At 33.7% G+C, this 7,754-nt stretch overlaps 1 long non-coding RNA gene across 5 annotated transcripts; it reads left to right on the top strand.

Moving 5' to 3' along the window:
* Positions 1–200: 200 nt before the first annotated feature.
* On the top strand, positions 201–6,696 carry LOC122306679. Of its 5 annotated transcripts, XR_006241495.1 has the most exons (7): positions 201–360; positions 446–478; positions 602–1,063; positions 3,259–3,466; positions 5,426–5,537; positions 5,620–6,489; positions 6,578–6,696. It is a non-coding gene; the product is annotated as an uncharacterized LOC122306679 (long non-coding RNA). The 5 variants fall into 5 exon arrangements; XR_006241496.1 differs by lacking the exon at positions 6,578–6,696 and having other exon boundaries at positions 202–360; positions 5,636–5,902; XR_006241497.1 differs by lacking the exons at positions 5,426–5,537; positions 6,578–6,696 and having other exon boundaries at positions 202–360; positions 5,620–5,902.
* Positions 6,697–7,754: the final 1,058 nt, after the last annotated feature.

The raw sequence follows: 7,754 nt of genomic DNA on the forward strand, positions 1-7,754 counted from the left end.
AATTTATCTCTCACGTGCCTTTCAAATTTTTTTATTTTTATTTTATTTTCTTTTAAGTATTTTTTTAAAATCTTTAATTATTAAAAAAAAATTTAAAAAAATATAATTTTATTAATACTCATTTTCTTAATTATTAAATAAAATAAAAAAATAAAAAAATAAATCAAATAAAAAAAAGTTATAAATAAATTGTAATTGAGTAGTAATAATATCATTTTCCTTCTCGAAACTCCTTGGCTTCTCGTTCTCCTTCGTGAGCTCAGCCCCCCTCAAAAAGCGTCACTCTCCGTTGTCTTTTGAATCTACTCTCTCAAATCTCACCTCTCTTTACAAGTGCGCCATCTCTCCCGATCGTCATGGGTAAATGCCTGTTTCTCCTTCCTTGGTTTTTCAATCTGAAATCTTTTCATTTGCTGATTCTTTCTCTGTGCTTTGATTTTTACAGCCTCCGACAAGAAGATCAAGATTGGAATCGACGGTAATTTCCCGATCCTGGAAATGTTTTTCTCGAGTGTTTTTTTTTTTTGTCTACTGTTTAGGGAGGTCGTTTCCTTCAGGTTCTGACGGATTTTGTTCGTTTGTATACTGTTTTGATCTGTAGGGTTTGGAAGGATCGGTCGTTTGGTTGCCAGGGTTGTTCTTCCGAGAAATGATGTTGAACTCGTCGCCGTTAACGATCCCTTCATCACCACTGACTTCATGGCATGCACCTGCGTGAGGGAGATGGGCCCCTAGATCAGATCTGGGTAGTTTTTTTTTCCTGTTTTTAATTTGTTTTTTAATTTCTTGATGATGATTTTTCTCTCTTGTTTTTTATGGATTAATGTTTTTCATTTCTTGTTTTTTCTTGCGTAGAAAATTAATTTTAAGTAAAAATAAATATTTTTTATTTCTAAGTTCATTGTACCCATCTATGTTGGTTCGTTGTTATTTTTATTGTTGTTTATTTCTTGACTTGATTTGCTTGTTTCTTTTCTTGTTTTGCATTGGTTTTTACCATAACGCATGTGAGGGAGACGGAGTGCATCCGCGTGAGGGAGACGGGGCCCTAAAACAGATCTGGGTAAGCTTTTTTTTCTTGTGTTTATTTTTTCTTTTTTATTTCTTGATGATGATTTTTATCTCTTGTTTTTTATGGATTAATGTTTTTTATTTCTTGTTTTTTCATTTTTTTTTCTTGCGTACAACATTAATTAATTTTAAGTTGAAATAAATCTGCTTTATTTCTACGTTCATTGTACTCATCTATGTTGGTTTGTTGGTATATATCTCATCTACTTTGTACTGCTCTTAATATTTCTTGTATCTCATCTTGTATCTCATATATGTTGGTTTGTTGGTTTTTTTGTTTGAAATCTGTGGTCTTCGATATCGAAAATAACTTATTTCTTGATGATGATTTTTATCTCTTGTTGTTTATGTATTAATGTTTTTAATTGTTGTTTTTTTTTTTTAAGTTGGCATATATCTCATGATCTGCAATCTTTATACGGATATTTTTTTTTTCTTGTGTATTATGTATTTTATTTCTTGTTTTTTTTTTCTTACGTAGAACATTAATATTAAATTGGCATATATGTCATGATCTACAATCTTTATTTGGATATTTTTTTCTTGTGTATTTTTCAGATCTTGGATATTTTTCTGTTTGTTGGTATTTGTTTTGAAACATGTTGTTTTGTTGTTGTTGTTGTTGTTGTTTTTTTTTTTTTTTTTTTTTTTTTTTTTTTTTTTTTTTTGAAATCTGTTTGTAGAGCCTGTGATTTTAGAAAAGTGGCCCAGAAGATTTGTCTTGGGTGTATGAAGGTTGAGGTTTTCATATACTGGTTTTCATTTTTATTTGGCTTGCTCATGCATCTTGAACTGGAACTGTTATTGCAATTAAATAATTCTGTGGGATTTCAGATTTTGTGCTGTTTGCATTTCATCTAAAGTTAGTAGTAGATTTATGTCTTGGGTGTATGAAGATTGTTTTTTGGTTGAAATCTGTTTGTAGAGCCTGTGATTTTAGAAAAGTGGCCCAGAAGATTTATGTCTTGGGTGTATGAAGGTAGAGGTTTTCATATACTGGTTTTCATTTTTATTTGGCTTGCTCATGCATCTTGAACTGGAACTGTTATTGCAATTAAATAATTCTGTGGGATTTCAGATTTTGTGCTGTTTGCATTACATCTAAAGTTAGTAGTATATATTATGGTCTTTATTTTTTTGTTCTGTCTATGTAAAATCATTGGTTTGTTTGCTGTAGAGAAAGTCTTTCATCTCCACATTTATATCTATTCATTGTACCGTTCTATCTTCCACAGATTTCTACTTTGTACTGCTCTTATCTATTTCTTGTATCTCATGTACTCTATGTATATATATTTGGCATATATCTCATGATCTGCAATCTTTCTTCGGATATTTTTTTTTCGTGTATTTTTCAAATCTTGGACATTCTATGTTAGTTGGTATTAGTTTTGAAACTATCTGTTTGTTGGTTTGTTGGTTTTTTTGTGGAAATTTCACATTCAGGAAATTTAGGAAATGTGGAAGGAAACTTCGTTGGTTTGTTGGTTTTTTGTTTGAAATCTGTGGCCTTTAAATGAATATTTGGCAAATGTTTTGTAATGCATTTGAAAATCAATGAAAAATCAGCTACATTGTACTGAATGTGAAAATCAATGAATAAAATGCTCTATCTATATATAAACATTTAAGGCACAGAGAATAGAACATACAATAAATACAACATAAAACAACTTACAAAGAATCATTATAAAACGCAGAATGAAACAGCAAATGCCAAAATGCCGCTCAGAAGACAAATACTTGCAAACATAAAAATGAGGAATGCAGAAAAGTTTGTAGGGAGACCATCTAGATTGTAATGCATGTGAAAATCAATATTTAATAAATCAATGGAAAATCATCTACTCTAAATAAATATTTAACAACCCACAAAGAAACAGCACAAAGAGTATAATAAAACAGCAAATGCTAAAATGCCCCTCAGAAGATAAAAACTTGCAAACATAAAAAGAGGAATGCACTTCCAGACCAAACCAGGAAAATGAAGCTCTGGAACTCACGGACGCATGTAGTGCTCTGTACAGTCTTATTTATACTGATTTAATCTAATTAGCTGATGTAAAGGATCCGAAGAAAATGAGTTTCTTCTACGGATCCACAAATGTGGCTACCTATTATTTTTTTTTTGAATAATTTAAAATGTGCGTTTTTTGATGGGGTCCTACGATTTGCTTTTGCATTTAGAAATCCTCCCGCGATACGTGCTGTGCGTTGCCCGCGTGACACCTTCCACCCAGCACCACCGGCGACAATTTTGTAAAACAAATAAACCCTCACAGTTTAATCTCCAAAGGTAACAAAAAACGGGGGGGAAGAATAGGAACAAAGATCACCACGGTTCTGTTCTGCCCCACTACTCCAGAATCCAGTTCAGCTTTTTCATTGTTCTCAGGTCTGTGCCTTTCTTCTTTTGTTTTGCCCAAACGGGTTTATTACGATGATTGATCATATGTATATATTGTCTGGATGCATGATTTTCTAACGTAACTCGTCGGACTAAGGTTCATTGATTTCATTGTACACCTCGTCTTAGTTAAGATCCGATGATGTCCAATCTTCGAAAGCGCTCGGAAAATACAATATAGAAAAAACCCATTTAGGGACCGCTTGGGGATTGATCTCCTCGAGATGGCTGATGTTGTGGTGGGGAGGGTTCAGGCCGGTGGTTGCTTCGCTTTGAGGGCTAAGGATGAGGAGATTCGGAAGGGGGAGTTTGTGGGAGAGGATGAGCGAGACGAGGGGGAGAGTGGGCTGAGCAACCTGGTGGGGGGATGGATGCTGACAACGGAACGGACACACGTTCGGGGGAGAGGAGGGAGAGAGGGGTTAAGCTCAAGACCTGTTTCTTTCTCAAAAATCAAATGTTTGCTATAAAGGGAGGGAACGGAAAGCTAGAAGACAATTTGGTCTTTTAGCCAGCGCTATGTAAAGTGTGTGTTCGGCTGATCTCAAACAGGGGTTGTTCCCAATAATTTCTCAAAGAAAATAAGTCCAGACTGGCACAAGTCACACAACCGGTACAGGGGCTACCCGGGGCCCTAGAACGAGTTTAAAGGAAATAAGAAATAAAATATAAAATATAGGATCTGAAGAAATACTAATAATAATTTTAAAAAATATTGATAAAAAAGACTAAAAAATTTCGATAATCATCATAAATTTAAAATACTAACCATCATCATAAATTTAAAATGCTAATAATAATTTTAAAAAATAATGATAAAAAAAAGTGATCACTCCACTGAATCTACTGACAAATCACTTTCTGCTGAAGTGTAAGTTTAATTGACGGAAGTTGTGACAGTCACCGACACTGGACAGATATTTTTTACCAACTGCATGTGCCTCAACGTAACATGCCACATGTATTTTAAAATAAAATTAAAAAATAAAAACAACTCACGCTGGCCTCGCTTTCCCCTCTCTTCCGAGCGCTCGTTTTTCCTCCATCTTTTTCTCCATTTTTACACAGAGCAAACAGAACGGACCACCTTTAGCAACATGTTTACCATGAAAAAATAACCAAACGCTGGGTACCTTAGTTCTCCTGCTATATAGGTCGTCAGAGGATCAAGATCTTCATATTCTCAAATTCCTAACCATTTTATGTTTTAAAATTTCGTACTTAACCATCAAAATATGAACCCTTTAAGTAAATATGATACACGGGGCCCCTAGAAATTTTTATCTTTGCTGATATCCTGCTGCTGATACTGGAAATTGGAAGAGAAAATTAAATAATTGTAGCTTATTATAAATTCATTTGGTTGTTATCCTGCTGATTTCGTTTGAGTTTATTTAACCCAACATGATAAAACAAAACATGTAAATATAAAACAAAAAATCCAGAGACAGACCGCAGCGGAGAGAGAGGGTAGCACTGGCAGAGAATTTTGGAAATTCTAAGTTAATTCTGTTTTCTCTAAGTTAATTCTAATTATCTGTAAGTTAATTCTGTTTTGGAAATTATAATGTTTGCAAAACCGCAGCGGAGAAAGAGTAACAATCAATTAGAGACTTTTGCACTGACACGTGTAAAATCAAATCTTTGAGAAAGACAATTATTTTCCTAGAGTCACGGATACACAGAATAATGTATCAAAATTTTCTGGATGTAAAATATCAACAAGATTTTCTGTTCATCATACACGGACTAAATACGGAAAACAACAAATTTTGCTGTTTGTTCCTGTAGCGATCTCGTTAGGCTCTTATATGTTAGTAGGTCATTGCATTCAAATACGATGGAATAATGAGGCTTGGATGTTAGGCGATAAATGATTGACCGGGAGAAGCATGATTTCCATACTTTCTAATTTATGTTTTGGTTCTAAATAATAAAATTGTGCAGTACTTTAAATGGTTTTTTTCGAGATGTGTAAAAATTCCTAATCGCTAAATTGGAAATTGGGATCGGAGAAAAAGTTCAAAACAAAAGAGATTGAAGGTTATCTTATGGGTTGGTAAGTCTCTCTGCCTCCCTCCCTCTCTCTCTCTGTGTTATAAGAATATATCGTATTCTGATTATGAATCTTTACTTTCCAGCGCTTACTTTTTGAAGGTCTCTTCGCAAAAATCAGGGCAATAAGGCATAGAGGTACATGAAACAGGAATCCTCTCTCTCTCTTTGTGGAATATAGTATCGGAGCTTGAACTCACAAGATCTGATGATCTTCATTAGTTTTATAAGTATTTGTGTTTATAGTCACCGCCAGATCTTGATTCACTTTCACCCATGGTGATGAATCAAGAGATGCTCTGTATTCTATGTTCATGATGATTGATTATCCTTTTTCCTTTCAATTTTCAATTGAGTGGATTTTATTTTTTTTTTGGCTTTTTATTTTTTCTTTCCCTTCGAATAATCAATTATATCACTTTTTTTTATTCATTTCGCATTGACTTCTCATTAAAACAAAATATATATATATATATATATATATCCTTATGATTGATTAAGTTTGTTGTGGTTATGTTTATTTTTTCAAAATAATACTACCGGAATACGAAACATGGTATATGAAATCCAATAAGGCCATGTGCATTCATATGATTGGCTCGTATATTTTTCTCTCTCAACAATTGGCTTGTATTTCATAATCTTGGTTTCAGCTTTTTTTCATGTTAGCTTGTTACAAATTTTACTTAAGCTTTGGGATCTGTGCATTTAAGCCTAAAATCATCTGCCAAAAAAACAGTAGAAGCAGAAAAATTATCTCGAATCGAGATCACATCTCTTACATTGCCAGAATAAATATATCGCAAGCAAGCAATATCACTATATTAACAGCAAATTATTACAGAATGTCTCACTTCACTGTAGAATAAAGCAATAGTAATGTAGTTACAAAAACACACACAGACAAGGAAGAGGAAGAAGAAGAAGAAGAAAGAGATGAAGAACCTTGCATTAAGGTGTACTCAACTCATCTCTATCTAATTATTATACTTTTACCAAACTTTTCATAACTTATAAAATAATACAACTTGCCTTGACATCCAGATCAGCAGCCAGCACATGCGTGATAGCATTAGCCATCAAACCCCTCCATCCTCTTGCTCCATTGGCTCGCCACCGCCGTCATCTTGCTCCATTGAGTTACCATTAATTTCTTGAGGACTTGATTCTGCTTGAATAGTATTTGGATTGAAATACTGTTGGATTGAATCATATATATTGATTAATCTGACGGATATACCATCAATTAATTCAATAATATGTGGATGTGTAGGTAATATTCTCATGAAAAATAGAGATAAAATAATCCACCCAAAGGTAAGGAAGAGGATTACTACTAGGCAGGTGCATGCAAGAACACCCGAGATGTAGCAAATAAAGTGAGCGGCATGTTGGTAGCTAGCATTAGGAATGGGTCGGGATATCTCCATCAATGCTAGGAAGTAGACACATACAGCTACAATAAAAAGATACATGATTATGTGGTGTGTCTCGAATGGAGAGGAGCCAGAATTCTGATACTGCATTTGAAGAAGATTCACCAACACTTGAATGGAAGTTTGGACGGTGACTAGGTGTTGGAAGGTTAGACCAAGAAATGCTCCTTGCTCATGACTACAAACCAAAATCAAGACAATAAAATGTTTAGTAGTTTTCCATCTACAAATTGATCAAACACCCCTATGCGACAGGATACTTGGGTTTAGGATACGTGCATCATTTCAATTCCATTATTATTTGTCTTTGCCAGCCAAATAAATGTTCTTCGAGTCAATGAATAAGATAGATTTTACTAGCATATAAAATCTATTCAAGGCCACCTCCCTTAGTGCTGCGGGACGGTAAAAATCTTGGATGTCCCCTCATAAAATTTGCCTAACACACTATTAATGTTGGTTCGACCTTAATAAAAAAGTATCGATGTTTTAACCTTTTTTATACGGGAAATAATATTACATCTTAATAATATTATTATACTTTTATCTCATTATGATGAGATGACATTGTGTATCAATACTTATCTTTTATTTTTTTCTTAAATAAGAGATGACCTAAAAGTAATGAAAAGTATCATATTAAGATAAAAGTATCTTTTATAACTATAATGTGCACCACAGCAAATGGCATATTGGCAGACCCAGTTTGCAAGTAGCAAAACTCTTCTATTTTTTCTAAGCATAGCAAAACTCTTCTTGATTATAACAAGATGTTAACTCGAGAT

This window comes from Carya illinoinensis, chromosome 4 (assembly GCF_018687715.1).
Source record: "Carya illinoinensis cultivar Pawnee chromosome 4, C.illinoinensisPawnee_v1, whole genome shotgun sequence".
Lineage (NCBI taxonomy): Eukaryota > Viridiplantae > Streptophyta > Magnoliopsida > Fagales > Juglandaceae > Carya > Carya illinoinensis.